Genomic DNA, 14,449 nt, shown 5'->3' with positions numbered 1-14,449 from the left:
AGTTTCTTGCTAAACTATTCAAAAGTCATCACTTTTAGTTAGCAAGAAGACGGCACAAGCTTTATTTTTATTTATATGACAGTTATATTACTCACCTTAAATATATTTTATTTACGTTGCCATTTAATTTAAAATAAGTATTTCAGTGCAGTCATTTTAGTGACTTGAACCTATAGAAACACGAAACAAAATCATAGTTTAAAAATATATAGCAAAGCTAAGAGAGACTTGCTAGGATGGCTGAATGAACAATGTGTGTTGAAAAGAGACATTCAAAAACTTTTATGATCTCTTATTAAAGATCAAGAGGCCATAACTCAGTCATATGACAATCAGAGAAAGATAAACAATTTACAAAATAAAAAGTTCTTGATTAAATCAAAACAAGAGAATCAAATGATAATTTCCCTTCTTTAGTCTTATGCAGTCTTTCAAGTGTGAGTTTTTATTTAGGGACGTACTTGTAAAGGTGATAGGTGATTGGTTGATACTTATAGGTTAAACCATCTTATCCACTGATCTTATCTACCTCTGCAAAGGTTTGAAATACGCACCAGGTCATGTCTGCACATGAGCAGTTAACAATAGTCCCTACAGTTGCCAACTTCCCAACTTTGGCATTATATTTATAGCAACTTTTCAGATAAAAAAAATCTGTACATGCCAAAATCTGAATCAGCTGGTCAGACCTCTTAAAATGGGTGATCCGCCAGAAAACTGCACTCACTGCACTCCTATTTTTATGTGATCTTTATTACTTATCTTGTATAGTGTTTTGTGAATTTTATTAAAAAACGTATAATTCATTCATATTTCAGTAACAATAAGCATGTTCTTGGCTAGATTACAGTAATTACTTAATTGCTATTTTTGAAATAACTATAAAAATAAATTATGACTTTTTGTGATCATAACTTTTCAGTGATTTCAACAATTGCTTAGCAAATGGTTTGTTTCATTGTAAATTTCTCTGCAATTTTACATATTCATAGTTCTTCAGTTTATATTTTACAAACAGTTAATTTTTTTCATGTGTAGTAACTTCTCTGGCAAATTTAGCAACTAGATTTTTCTTAATTGCTAAAATTATGTTTGTTTTTTGCTAGTTAATTTTCAGAAACTCCAAGTGTCATACATTTTTTTGGACTGAGTCTTGAGAGATAAAAAAAAAAAAACATAGGTAAGGAATAATAAATTTGCACATAAAAAATAAAATAGCAAGCACTGATTAGAAAGGCATTTGGTTTTTAAGCCACTACTAAGCCTGAATCAAAGTGCTTTATGGATGTGTTTCAAGAGCATAAAGTGAACATACTCCGCCTTCATGCATTTAGTAAGAGGAAATAATGCACAATTAGACAGCATTTGACTCACTGATGACCAGTTAGAGCCAATCAAGAGACAAATGATTGCTGCATCAGTATGACAAACCCAATCAACCCCCATCTATCTGCAATAAACTCCTAAGTATCAAGTCATAAATTGACAGCTGGGAAAACTTTCATTACACAGATATAAATGTGTTCAAGGGGTCTTTTTCATATAGAATTATCAACAGATGTTGTGATGTCAAAATAAAACCCACCTGCTTTGGGAAATTAATATCACTGCTGCAAAATTGATTTTGATTATTGTTTTAGAAACACAAATGGACATAAATGCATGCCATATCTATATTTAAATAAATCAATTTAACTTTCTAGCAAGGCTCTGGCAGCATGCTGCAGCATATTGAAGGATTCAAACACCTGTTGATAATATTTCTATTCAAGATAGCATCATGAGGGAGCCATCTTTGGCCATCTGCTCTTTGGAAACTAGTCAAGCCTGAGACTGAAGTGACACCTGTTCTTCTTTTAAAACAAGAAAATAATTACAGACCAAAAGTTCTCCAAGCCAAACTAAACCATAAAAATGAAACAACTTTTGACGTAACATGAAGGTTTTTTACAGTGCCTACTTTAGGTAAAAAAAAAAACAAAAAAAAAACTATGATGTACTGAGCATGATTGAAAGATAACATGGAATCAAAACTCACCGATCATGTGAGACTAATGGAAGCACAACAATGCTGTGCTGTTTACAGTGCTTTAGGACATTATGGCAACTTCTTATATTACCTATGGCTTGGGAAATTCCCTTCAGTCATTTTCCTATTTTTTTCTGTTTAAAACAATATTACTGGCAAAGATAAATAGCAGATAAAATTAAAAGAACATAAGAAATCCTTGATTTTTGAAGTGTTTCCATGTCCAAAAATGTGGCAAGTTGAAGCCTTTTCAACACTTCAACACTATTCATCACATACATTTCACAAACTTAAATGCCATTTTAGCTTAGAACCCACCCCGCAAAAGTCTGTTAGCCATGGGACTAAAAGGAGAGTTGGCTCACAAAAGTCAACCCAAAGCAATCTGATCCAAACAGCTGAAAGCATGGAAACAGTGTCAAGCTATCCATCACAAGTTGGAAAGAAACTTTAGTTAAAATGTTTGAAAAGGCTGATGCCAGGAGCAATGTGCTCAAGCCAGCAGGGACCAGAAACCGATCAAACAGAAATTCCCTTTGTGAAAGTTTTAACACTTCTGACCGACACAAGCCGCTGGCTTTCAGTTGTTCTCCATCTAATTTTTACATAACATCTAAATATGTATCAGTTATTTTTCACAAGTACTGAAAATCAAAATCTATATAATGTTATACATACAGTGGCCACAACAAAGCTAAGCTGTTCCGTCACAGCGTGTATAACCTTATGCAATACAGGGAGGGAAAAATGTTCTTAAGTAAATCAATGATAGTGCCTTAATCTCACCCTAGAGGTAGCCATAGATGTCTCAGAAATGTGACACCCCCGTCAAGTGAAACAACTGGTACCAGTACTAATTGAAATTTTGCATGCAAAGTGACAATGCCTGGGCCCTCGGCAGCATGGATTAGGGCTTGAATAGAGACAGATTCTTTGTGAAAGCCTACTGTGGCGGTTGGCGAGCAGGCCAGCTCCATGCATCTGCTCACTGGGTGGACTGAGAAAACACAGGACTGTATACGATCACTTATTTTACCTTCCACAAACTACCTCTTGTTTGCTTTTTCAAAAATAAACCTGTATTCATTATACTCTTTAATATTCTCTTTATTGATAGTTATTCTCAGAAGCATTTACTGGACTTACATTAACATATTCACCAAACATAGGACATTTAAATACCCATAACAATGACAGTTTGCTTAGTTGTCAAATGAGGATAAAGAGCTGAAAGTAAAAATAATCAAGAAATTAACATGGTATGTGACATTAAAGCTGAGAAGTGTAAAACGTCAAATTAGCACATGTTTGCCAATGTTCAGCTGTGTGGTGTCCAGTCCTGAATGCAGAGCTAAAGGAATGCAGTGCATACTGAAATGCAATCAAATCTGTGAGACATTTTTTAAAGACTCCATGCTGTGATCTCATTCTGCCCCACTTCACCATCCTCTGCTGTGGTTTCGCTCCCATTATGTTTCCTTCAAAGAACGACAGGAAAAAACGCTGTATCAAAGTGATCTATCATTCCACTCACACCAACAATGACATGCATACAAGGCTAGTTGAGGATGGTGTTGCATCATAGCAACACCAAACCTCCCAGAAAAACATTTGGACAGTACAAACTCAAACATCACAATAAAGAAGAGGGGAGAAGGGGAGAGGCAACAGCAGAAAAGCCAAATAATCCATCTAGTAAAACTCATCTCCTCCTAACAATACAGGCTACAACAATTTTATGGCTGAGAATGAATCTGAAAATTTCCACTCAACAGAATTAGATTGGTGTCACCGTTGTTAGTGGGGCTGTCAACTTAACACTGATGACAATGAATGGCTGAGCTAATAAAGGGAATAAATCCACGGTGTGTTTTCATAGACATGTTTGACAGAGTCAGACTAATTTCCCAGGCAGTACTGCGTCAATTAATTTCCGAAAAGAGCCCATCCCTTGCTGTTAACTAAACCAATAGGACATGGCATCAGCTTACATTAACACTAATCAACGATTTAAGGTTGTTTTGCGTTCCGCTTTGCGTGTAAATGCTTTTGAATAATGGCTGAATACAACGGATAAATTTACTTACCGTACAAGTTTGAATGGGGGGACGTACTATTCAGCAGTAGTTTGAGTAGAAATGAGATGTTGAAGAAAACAGAAATAGTCTAAACGCAAACAGTGATCCCTCAGCGCCACCTTGCAATATTGTCGTTGTAACATAGTTTTCAGGTTTAACGTACTATTTGTAAAATGGACACTTGGAGCACAGCTGGGATTTTGTTAAGTTCAGACATAGTTTTAATCCTCTTAGCCCCCCTAACATGGTCCCTGCTTGATTCATTGATTATTTGTACTCTTTTATATTTGCTTGTCTGGAAATAAGCATTATAAGCACATGTATTGAGATTTTCTGCATACGCAATTTAATTTTTGCTGTGAATTATTTTTATCCGCACTTTTCTGACAGTTACATTTTTTCCTGGCAATTAAAAATGAAATTTGATGCTGGAATAAAATTATTTTATTATCGACGCTTAATAAAAGGACTATGTAAAGACGCTTTCAACTGCTAAGATTAATAAAGGACGAAATGTCGTCTCTTCATGAAACGTGTCAAAAAAGTCCACTGGAGGGCTCTGTCAGTGTTGCATGCTGGGATAGACATTTTTTTTTTTTAGATTAGAGCTGCAGTGACCTCTTTTTCAACTCTTAATTTTTCCTACGTAAGCCCGACTTGCGATTTCATTGGACAGTCAAGCAGGGTGAGTCACAGGGTAGAACTGAGATGTGGGACGGCATTCAGTCGGCAACGGGCTTAGTTGGGTTTCGAATCATAAACTGGTGCTACACCGTGTGATCAAAAAGTCCTTGAAATTGGCATGCTGCATTTGATTCGTGAAGCATTGCCATGAAACCATAATGAATTGTATTACAATACAGAAAAATCCGTTTAAGGATTTCGAGGTGATGTTTGATTGCAGCCTTATATGAAAAGCAAGAAAAAAAAACTACAACAGTGGCTCTGATTGCGTCTGAAGGGGAGAGAGAAAAAAAAAAAGAAGTGGAAGTGGAACACCGAATAGTGTGAAATTGTTGTTATTTTTGGAAGCTTCCATATCCTGTGCTTCCCTTGAACTTGAAGCAACCAGCAAAAACAAATTCAGGTCAGAAAAATAAACTGTTACTTCAACAAAAATCAAGCAAAAATAATATCACAAATTAAATACAAACACACTGTTGTGATAGACCGCGTATATAAAGGATAACGTTACATAGTATCTGTGTGTAAATTTTTCTTAACTTATTGCAGTTTTCACTTAATATGATAAGTTTATATTCAGCCTAAACAATATTTATCTCTATATGGAAAATAATTAATTTACAGATTTAATCTAAATAATTTACAGCAGTTGTATTTGGGCAGTGGAAAATGACCAAAAAATATAATGGTATAATTATTTTATTAAAAAATTATAAATTGTAGCATATTTTCCCTTTTTTTGTTCAGCTAAAAATTGTGTCAGTCTTGGACCAGGCTGAATTTGACAATTTTTTGTAAATTCAACATTTACAAATTTATTAAAGGTATCATGAAAACCTGTCTGTGTGTACACTGCAATGAGTGCCACTGAGCGTGATGTTTAAATGAACCAAAAACATGAACTAGAGCAGTAAGTTGTGGCCTATGCAAATATGCATGGTGGTTGTCAGCCTGTCAGTCGTAACAGTACATGAAGCCTGCCAGATTTTTAACCTGAAGAACAAATCTGTATACACATACGGCACATAGTTAAAGATGAACAAAAAGTTTCCTATTGTTTTTTTATTCTTTTTTTGGTACATTATCCTGCAGTTACATTGGGTTTGGTCTGGAATAGTTTCTTTGCTCCACCTGTAATTATGAGGTTTCGTTAAATTGACCAGAGGAAGGAGGACACATTTGTTTTCTGAACACATCCTCAAAATAGACTGCAAAAAATTACTGGGCTGACACTTTCCACTGTTCGTGGCCGTCCTGAACTGTCAGTGGGCTAACTTATTCCAGCTACTCAAAACCTGCAGACATGCTAATTAGGCCTTTTTTACATTCTAAAGAGATACCTGCAATACAAATAATAAAAAAGACACTGCATGTTTTTTTTTGTTTGTTTGTTTAAACATTTTAAAGTATTTTGAAGAAACAACCTCTGAATATGTGCGTAATGGTGTCACATTCCCTAATAGAAAAAGACCTACATGTAGAAAGCCCTACTGAGTTACTTTCAAGCACAATGAATAGATTCCTGTAAACACCTGAAAGCTTATGAAAGCTCTGTTTTTACCATTCAACCTGTTTCATTGTGCGCTGAGCCACGCTGACTGATGCCCTTTCCTGCTTTGCTAAGCTCCCTGTACAACTGACTGCACAATGATCTGAAAAGAAAAACAAGCTTTTACAGGTCAAACTGGGCGACGTTCATTTTGTACATATGTGTAATAGAACACATAAAAAACAACATAAAAGGTATAAAACAGGTCTTTGGTTGTTTATTCTCAACTGACAAGTGGGAGCGACACACCTCCACGGAAAGAGATGCGCTTGCAAAATTTAACGTTTTTTTTATTTCCTAATTTAGGTAAATGCATCACACAACAGCCGGTAGTTTTATAAGACTATTAAGGTTATTAAAGGTTATTGGCTACAGGGTGCTGCGAGAGCATGTGTAATTGTGACCCATTATCACCCAACCGTCCCTAAGCGGAGTCTTTATGCAACATTTCGGTACTATAAGAAGCACCGACGGGATTTCTTAAAACTACGAGAATGGCAAGTATCTATTAAAAATAATAAACGTGCATTTATTCACGCGCTTTGTCTCAAACTCAAGCCGGTAGAAGGATGCGCGTGCAGCCGTCGGGATGCGAGCAGGAGCTTACCTTCAACAGCTATCACGGCCGGTATGCTCCATAATATCCATAAAATATCCATTATTGGTGTTGAAAAAGCCCAGACATTCAAATGAAATAAGTCCAGAAAGCCATTGACAGCAAACACAGAGAGGGGACTGACGGTCCTTCTCCTGCAATTGAGCGCTCCCAGATAGCAGAGCAAAAACGAACTCAAATCTGGACCAAGTTTGGGCGAAACCATGGAAGAGCAGACAGAGGGGAGCACCGAGCAACACGGGCGGACAGCATACATGTTTACCTCTACATTACTCAATTCCCTTTCACGTCAAAGAGAAAGAATAACTTCATATGCATTAGTGGTTTTAACTTACTTTAATTATTCATACTGTTAGTTTGGACAATGTTAAGAGGAAATGTTTATCCCCTTCACTTCCACTTCAGTTCACCCTGCTGTCAATCATCTACAGACGGACAATCCTCAGAGCCTCACCTTGCGATAATGAAGTGTTGAGGGATGTTGTGTAAAAGATGGAGCAACTTATTCTCAGTCCCACACTGCTGGGATTGAAATTATAGGTTATCCTTTCTTTAATCAAAGTTCTGGTCTCAGTGACATTCACTAAACTCCTACAGCTCATTTCAACAGCCAGCGCTGATTGTAACAGGTGACAAGTCGGGGAAAAAACTGAAGTAAGTTTACAAATTACCTTTCCGTTTTCCCTTCACATCTTCATTGTTTTATTTGTGAACATTGTTTTACCACTTGTTTGTTGTCGCTACTCGAGAATATTTTCTTATTTTCGCCGGCAAAACTTATAGATAGATAGATAGATAGATAGATAGATAGATAGATAGATAGATAGATAGATAGATAGATAGATAGATAGATCTTTCTCTGCTGGACAACTGCAATAAATAAAGCAGGATGAAACACGGCAAAGTTTAAAAAGGTGAATGCATTATAATTCAATTAATGATTCACGGCTACGTTGGGGTACAACATATATTTTTGAAGCAGCGTTTTGTCGCTCTGGAGCTTTTATGACTCATTCAGTACATTTTTAGACCTACAACTAAAGTAGCATTAAAGTCTAGACAAATAATAATAATTTCACAATGTTAGTAATAACTTAATCAAAGTCATATCTGAATTGCTAATGCCGATTTTATGTTGCAGAGATACTAAATTAATATTTATAGTTACTTATTTAACACTTATTATTTGAAATTAAATTATATTTAATTAATGGAATATCTCCAAGCAGGTAACTTTGTCAGTGTATCCCACCCAAGAGTAATTACATCAAACACAGGCACAAATGACCTGTTGTAAAAAAAAAAAAATGGCTTAGCTGATAAAGCACTACTTTTCTTCTTGCACAAGAAAGGGCATAAAACGTGATTTGATTCAATATCTTATCACTATGCATAAATTGTAAGAGTAGAAACAGAGCTGCTAGAACAGCATAAACACAAAACTGATTTCAGAGGTCTTAAAGTAGTATTCTGGATTCACTGCCATTGATAATAACATCAAGTTATTTATTTAATATACCACATTAAATAAAATAGTCATACATTTACCTATTTTGAGTTACACCTTGCTTTAATGAAACTACTGTTAACCATTCAGTGATTCTGTGATAATTATGCAAGCAAAAGTCATATTTTTTTTCAATTTTGTAAAATATGTCATATTCAAAAATTAATTGTAAATTTCCATTATCTTAAAAAAATTAAAAATATAAATATAAAAATCAATATAAAAACAACAAAATAAAAAAATATTAGACATGACACTAGATTTACTTATTAAATGTATTAATTAAAAATAATTATTTCTTCCTGTCTAATGTAAACCATTCGCATGCATATAAATTAAATAAACTGCAATACCTTGAGAGAATACACGTTTTAAAAAAATCCAGAGATGTAATTTTGTTCAGAGAAACAAAACTGCAAAACTTATGAATGCATAAAATATTTAATTGTCTGTGATTTTTAATCACAGACAATTAATTCATTAAAACATCTCAAATAGCATTTGAGATGTTTTAATGAATTCCAGCAATGATGTCAGATGCAATGGTTTTCCAACAGCAGATCAAAATACATATTTTTAGAAATAGTCATAATGCATTTTACTGTCATAACTTTAACACTATTTTAATTAGATTATTGTTTACCAAAGATATTCTTGGAGGAGTTTGCGATTTTATATATATTGTTTGTTTGTTTTTCACAATTCTGTAAAATATATTTCTTGCGCCAAAATATTTGGTGAAATTCCAGCATTATTAAAAAAGAAAAGAGATAAAAAATAAAAAAATTCTGATTGAGACTTCATTTAGCGAAGGGCGAACACAGTTGCAGAAATGTTCATCTTAAAAAGTATTATTACTTCCTTTCTAATTCAAAGCAGACACATACATATATGACACTCAGAACGAACGCATGATAAATATACCAATTTATGCTAATATTTCAGACTAGTTCTTGTTCAAAGAGAGCTACAGACGTGACTCCATAACACATGTGCTCATGACAGTCCACCATGTACAAGAGAGTACATGTAGTGGCTTGCCTCCTGGATACAAGTCTGAAGTTACTGAAGCTGAATGAGAAACAAGAATTTGGAATAATCAGTTTGTCATCAAACATGCCTTTCTTATTACAAGCCGTGGTGCTGTAGCTATGCGGCAGAACTCTCATGGGTTAAATGAAGCAAGCTGATTTATTTGCCTCCACTGGGCTGGACTGTATTGATTCCAGGTCACTTGACTGGCTGGCTTCAGATCATGTTCAGGTGACTTCAAACAGATAGAACAAAATGGCAAGGCACTGAGAAAGCAAGTCCCCCTCCCCCCCTTACTATAATGAGTTCCATACAAGGCCAGCCTTGACTTGAGCCAGAAGTAAAGTGAAAGACGTTGAAGAAATGATATTAATACTCCTTGAATTTAGCCGACAGAGATTTCTCTTCCACGCAATGTTATAATGGATACAGTGTCTGCTACGGCTGTAATGAAACATTTGAAATGCAAAGCAGACAGCCTAAAATGTGGCATAAATCCTCTCATGTTTCTCTGCATGTCTGTAATCCAGTAAAAGCAAACCGTACAACACCACCGTTCCGTAACAGCGCCGTTTTAAAACTGTTTATTGTGTATGGTTCTACAGCAGTAAACATTAAGCATAGCTCTAGTAACTTGCAACAAACCTACAATTTATCCTCCAATAAAATGCCAGGTGCACTAACTTGCCTAAGTTTACAAGTGTAATCCATATAAAATGGTATGACCATACGCAATGGTGTAATGTTGTGTAAAGCAATATCACAACATTAACACCGAACTGCAGGCTAATGGAAAATGTTATGTCATGTAATTCTGTCTTGTTTTAAAAAATATATATTTTTTATTTAATTTGAATAACATCAAATTTGTACAAATGTCAGCACACAAATTTGAATAAAAAAACTAAATAAGTAAATTCATAATTTTAATGATAAATCATGACAGTTCAAACCACTTTTCAGATTTTTTCATCAGCATTTAAAATGATCTTATATTGGGTTATTAAAACAAATCACACTCACCTGATTTCCTAATAAAGATTTAATCCACTTAATATAAATTATGTACTATTAAGTATATTTAAAGTGAACATATTTGGATAGATGCTACTTCTCATAAAGCTGCCCAAATCATTACAAGAAACAACAAATGTAATCACAATTTAGATGATATAGAACAAAAGTGATGTCCTCCACAGGGCAAGACTATAGAATGAAGAACTAAGTTGTTTCCGAAAACATGACTTTATGAAGAAATTTATTAATAAGCACTCGCAACACAAACCTGATGTGTACAGTGTATTTGCTTGTTAGTTATTTTAGGTCTTGTATCAACACTGCCACCTACAGATTAAAGGATGAACATTCCCAGAGCACATCATTTAAGAGAGGAAATATACAAATAAGAGATTTGGAGCAATATTTTTCTTTGTTTATTTAATTAACATTTTACTAAAATTGGTGTCTTTGCTGCAGACTTGTTTTTAAAACAAAAATTAAAAGTTCAAGCACAAAGTTAATTAATAGTCTTTAAGAAGAGTTAGATTATTCATGAAATGAAACAAATAAAATTAAATGAACAACAAGAAACAATGAAATACACTTATGTTACTTATTGTATAAGTAACAAAATAAAAACAATTGGTCTTCAGCTTCAGCTTCAACTTGTATTGGCCCAAAGCCAATCAAGTACTATTCAAATTGAATCAAGAGAGTTTAACACTCTGACTGGACCTTTAATTGACAAAAACTGGACCCCAGCTTCAATTTGAAATGAACTGACTTCAGGCCATCAGTGTATCAGTTTCATGCAAAGTCTCAAAGGGCTTCTGGAAAAGTCTAGTACTCAATCATCTTTAGAAATAGATGACAGTAACAGAAATAAAAGAAAATGGCCTGCTCCTTATAAATGATGTCATTGCTGATTCCTGTCTCTTGATGGGAAAAAAAGCTAAAGACTCATGTAATGAGACTTCTGTATGTGGATTAACGTCTTCATGAGCAGACAGCAGAATCAGCTGGATTTACTTAGTTAAACTGGTAATATAACTTATCTTTGATAATCCAGGTTTGAAATATATCAAATGTATTCTTGTATTTTTGCTGACATGATTAAACCATCTGGCACAAGTGTTGCCTACAAAAACCATTCAAGTGAAAGAAAATAAAAAGTGGACTCTCACCCCACTGCACTCCACTTAACCTCCACCACCTTCCCAGCATATTGGTTTACCCCTGCCAAAAATTTAATTCAATCCCACTAAGTTGCTTGAGCTTTAATTAAATAGACCAAGAGTCTTGGCAGGCATTCATTTATTGTCTTGTTAAGGTAACTTTACAGACACGGTAGACACTTTACTAGTAACTGCCAGGACCTGCAAGGAGTTGCTCCCACTGAAGTAAATTCACTTCCCTGTTCAAATTCAGATATATTTCTCTCCAACAAAATAAGATGATAAAGAGGAAGACTGTAGTCAGTGTTGTCTTTGGTTTACATGGGACCATTGGCACAGTTAAACGGAAATTCTTTCAGAGGACAGACAACATTTTTTATCATTGCAATAAATCCAGGCAAGCTTGCTGTAAAAATGAAGTCTTGTAAAACATAATTCATCTGACAGTCATGACAAAATAAATGCTTTGATTAAATGGCTGATATTAATCATGGCTTTGGTTTCAGATGCAGACATGTCTTTAAGCTCTCTCCTAAATTATATAAACAGTTATGAACATACAAGCATAAATCTGTTGCTGTGTGATGATGCAGCATACTGTTGACATTGTGGCTTTCGTCTCCAAACCAAAGCTAATTTTTTCAAACTGTGCCGAAGCCAACATGTGTTGCAGTCTTCATACTCTAATGTGTAAGCTACCACAGGCTTCCTAATGTTAATGGGAACAACTTAAATTTATAAAAGCCTTCACTTTTAAGGTGATGCCACTACTGTTTTAGCTGACTGTAAGGCTTTTTGAGGATCTGCAGAGTCAGACGGGAGTCATCCAGTACTGGTATTATTTATTAAAAGGAACCCTGAAATTGGTGTTAGAAAAAGTCCTTGAATTTGCCTTGAACTTATGGAATTTCTTCTTATTCTTCTATGTTCTATATCTCATACATAGACCACAAAAAGTTTCTGTTGAATGAAGTACAATCTGAAAAAAAGAAAAGATTATGTAACAATGTTTTATGCTAAGCTGTTCAGTTAAAATGTTTAATTGGTGAATTGCTGTTGTGTGAAAATATGAATTGGTATTAAATTGTTAAAGTAGTATTCAAATAAACACACACACAGTTGAAACAGCTTTTATCCACACTGTGTAAACAAACACATCACAGACCCAGAAATGAACATGTGTTGGTGTTAAGATCTTGTGAAGGTGCTGGTATAAAGTATCATTAGCCACAATGAAATCACTCCTGTACCAATATGGGCTGCAACACCACTCAAAGAAGAAGAAGCCATTATTCCAAAAACAACAACAACAACAAAAAAATAAAAAACAGAATACAGTTAGTAAATTCACAAAATTTTGGTTTGACTGAATCAAAACGAAAGTGTTCAACTAAATTATTACATCTAGAAAAAAAGGGAGAAGTTATTAAACCTGAAAACGCAATCCTAAAGGCAAAGTACAGGGCTTTCAGCATCATGTCATGTGGGGGTTCAGCTGTGGGAGGTAACGATCCACTTCAAAATATAGCTGTCAGCTTGTGAAAAGAACCTTGTAGAAACATTTAGGCAACATCTCAAGACATTAGCCAGGTAGTCAAGGTTTATAGATCAATGACCGTTGTAAATGGACAGCTACCTAAAGTATCCCACCACTTTAATTGCAAAGTTGCTCAAGGACAACAAAGTCAGTGTTTTGTAGTGGACATCACTAAGCCCACATCTCGGTGTGTGAAATAATTTTGCTAATCCTACTTGATTGAGAACAGGAAAAGCTTAGTCTGATTAAAAGTGAGACAAGAAGGAATAAAGTTATTTTTATACATGTATTTAAATATCTAGAATTAACTGCATATATGCAAAATACAACATTAGATAAGAAAATAAGACATAGGCATTATAATTAAATGCATAAAAATTAAAATTCTAACGAATCATTTAAGCATACCAAGATGCCGTGGTCTTATGATTGTTGCAAACAAAGCTGAACTCAAGCATGATTAAAGTCTGACAGAACAGCACCAGACTACTAAACACAACCTGCCTCCTTATCTTTCTTTCTCGTCTCTCCATTCAGAATGTCGGCCGTAACAGAACAACAGATGGAGGAGCACAACAGGACATTCCCACTAAGAGGATTCCTGATTCTTTGCCTGTCGCTGTGGACTTTTTTTTTTTTTTGCAGGCATAAAATCTTTCATCGTAACCCAGCTCGACTGGCTCACTGGACCTGATGTAGAGTTGCTGGATAAGCCCTGCGAAACCCGCTAGTATGCATGTTGACCTGCTTGGCAAATGGAGAACCCTGACGGAGTGCGCCGTGAATAACATTGAATTAATGACTCAGGTGGGATTAGAAAGTCCCGGTTGTGTCTTGAATCTCTTAACTGCAATCTCTTGCTCACAACTCAAAGGTACGTGCCAGGAGTCTGTGTTTGAGTGGCCAGGTGTCAGATTTCATTCTATTTTTAGAATGGAGTTATTACTGTTACAGAGGCACTTTTTGTTCAATTAACACAGACAGTAACTAATTTTAAATTGAGAACAGTTTTAAAGATAGATAAAAATGTCATTTTTTAAAATATAACCATATAAAATAAATTTAATTATAAAGAGTCTTTTTTAATTTAAAGATTTGTGGCACAAAAAGTATTTTTTTAAGAGACTCATTTGCAAGCTTCCATTTCTCTCATAGTTATATCAGTCAGTTAAATGTTAATTTCTAATTATTAGCAAAGATTGCTTTACATAGTACCTAAAACATGGAAATCAGTTTTTAGTAA

Source organism: Poecilia formosa, unplaced genomic scaffold (genome assembly GCF_000485575.1).
Source record: "Poecilia formosa unplaced genomic scaffold, Poecilia_formosa-5.1.2 Scaffold18, whole genome shotgun sequence".
In the NCBI taxonomy this organism is placed as follows: Eukaryota; Metazoa; Chordata; class Actinopteri; order Cyprinodontiformes; family Poeciliidae; genus Poecilia; species Poecilia formosa.
Note: the sequence above shows the minus strand (reverse complement) of the source record.